The sequence below is a fragment of the Camelina sativa genome, chromosome 14 (assembly GCF_000633955.1).
Source record: "Camelina sativa cultivar DH55 chromosome 14, Cs, whole genome shotgun sequence".
Lineage (NCBI taxonomy): Eukaryota > Viridiplantae > Streptophyta > Magnoliopsida > Brassicales > Brassicaceae > Camelina > Camelina sativa.
In genome coordinates this window covers 25,171,488-25,173,927 of record NC_025698.1, presented here as the reverse complement: position 1 = coordinate 25,173,927, position 2,440 = coordinate 25,171,488, and the positions used below count along the sequence as shown (strand labels likewise).

The window sequence follows — 2,440 nt, the reverse complement described above, 5'->3', positions numbered from 1 at the left end:
GAGCTATATCCGTCTGCTATCAATGTACATATTTGTTGTAGTGTATATATTTTTGAAGTACATTTTGGGTTATATATTTTAAGTTTAACTTATTTAAAAAACTTATTTACAAAACTGATCCTCACATATTTGCACAAAATAACATTAAGTATAAAAATTGATTAAAGTATGGTTAATTGTTTATTTTAAGGAGACAATAATGTGATATTGGTTTAAAAAAAAAAAATAAATAAATACAGTAGTAGACTCGTACAATGTTTTGCTTGGGCGTTTGTTGCTAACGCTAACGCGGAAAAAGCGTTTCGCTTAGGCGTTTTTGTGGAAGAGTAAAGCTTACAGTCGGGATCATCGTCTTCCTCTTCCAAATCAAAAGCTGAGATTCAGATTTTTCTCTAGTCCTCAATAGATAATGGCGACTAAGGCGGCTTCGTCTTTGAGCCTCCCCAAATCTGGAGACATCTCCAAAGGCTACAATTTCGCTTCCACTTGGGAACAGGTAATCAATCGCACAATCTGGATATGGATTCACTGTGGCCTGGCCTCGTTTTCTCCTCATATAATGTTGTAAAATGTGGTTAACTTACTTCCAATTGCAGAGCGCTCCTTTGACTGAGCAACAACAAGCAGCTATAGTTTCTTTATCACACGCAGTAGCTGAGCGGCCATTTCCTGCCAATCTTGTGAGTCTGGTGTTTTCAATTTCTCCATGTTTTCCATTTTTTGTGTTTGTTTTGGTTTTGATGTCAGTTGTTAGTTCATGGTTATAGGTACATGAGCATGCAATTCACAGGCCAGAGAATGGCTTGTCTGTCTCAGTGGAGGACACAAATTTGGAGGATTCTGGAGCAATTGAAGCTGTTTTGGTTAATACAAATCAGGTGATTTGATAAAAGTTCTTATGGCGGTACTATAGGAGTTGCATTTGTCTTTTCTTGCATCTCTCTATGTGTACTACTAACTATTGCTTCTTCCTTTTGACGTACTTTGTTTTTGTTACAGTTCTACATGTTAAAAACAGATCGGATAACTTTGTGGAACAGAGCAAGAACTCTCTCTATTTCATTAGAATGAAAGAAACGAGTTTTTATAGACTCTACACAACAACTCCGAAACAAACGCAAACGAAACAGACTCTAGAGCTCGTGTCCTACAAACCAGGACAACGACTTATTCAAACTAGAAACATTCAAACTAAGCTTAAACCCGTTTTATTCTTCAATTCTTCCCCTAAACGGGAACGTCTCCATCCAGTTTACTCCTTCTCACAGCACACTCCCATTCTTCTTCTTAGCTTCTCGAACACATCAAGTTTGACAGCCTTGGTCATGATATCCGACACTTGATCTTGAGTAGCACAATAATCCAACTGTATGACTCCATCATTCACCAGCTCACGCAAGAAATGAAACCTTACATGAATGTGTTTGCTCCTTCCATGCAACACAGGATTCTTGGACAATTTGATGGTGGAACTATTATCACAGATTAAGATTGTACCTTCTCCTTGAACAAAACCAATTTCTTCAAGAATGTTCCTAAGCCACACTGCTTGACACGCCCCATAGGCCGCTGCAACAAACTCAGCTTCTGTAGTCGACAAAGTAACTATCGGCTGCTTCTTTGATGCCCACGACACAGCTCCTCCTCCTAGCATAAATACATAACCGGAAGTGCTCTTCCGNATCTACATCCCCTGCATAATCACTGTCCACAAACCCAACAAGCTCCTTCCCTTCTCCATGCTTGTATCTAATACCATATTCAGTAGTTCCTCGGACATACCTTAGTATTCTTTTTGCTGCCAACATATGAGCCTCATTGGGATTCTCCATATAGCGACTGACCAAATTTACTGAGTAGATCAAGTCTGGTCTAGTTGCTGTCAAATACCTCAGACTTCCCACAAGTTGCTTGAATGTCGTAGAATCAACAACTTCACCAGCTCCCGCTCTTGATATTTTGTGACCAGGCACAATCGGATTTTTAACTGCATTGCAGTTCTCCATACCATACTTCACTAGTAACTCCTCTGCATACTTCTGTTGGCTGATGAAAATCCCTCTGTCATCCTGAACAACTTCGACCCCCAGAAAATACTTCATCTTACCAAGATCTGTCATCGAAAACTCCATCATCATCGACCTCTTGAATTCTTCCAGCATTGAGAGTGAGCTACCTGTGTAGATCAGATCATCCACGTACAGACTTACAATGAGGATGTCGTCTCCATTCCTCTTTACGAACAGTGTGTGCTCACAGTAAGCTTTCTCGAACTTCGCCTTCAGAAAATAAATTTCAATGCGGTTGTACCAAGCTCTTGGTACTTGTTTAAGCCCATACAACGCTTTCCTCAGCTTGTAAACCTTACTAGACTCTTCTTCTACTATGAATCCCTTTGGCTGCTCCACATAGACTTCCTCATCCAACTCTCCATGCAAAA

The 2,440-nt window shown here is 40.0% G+C and overlaps 1 long non-coding RNA gene across 1 annotated transcript; it reads left to right on the top strand.

Annotated features, from left to right (window-relative positions):
• On the top strand, positions 426 to 872 carry LOC104742405. Its single transcript, XR_760526.2, has 3 exons — positions 426 to 496; positions 597 to 680; positions 768 to 872. It is a non-coding gene; the product is annotated as an uncharacterized LOC104742405 (long non-coding RNA).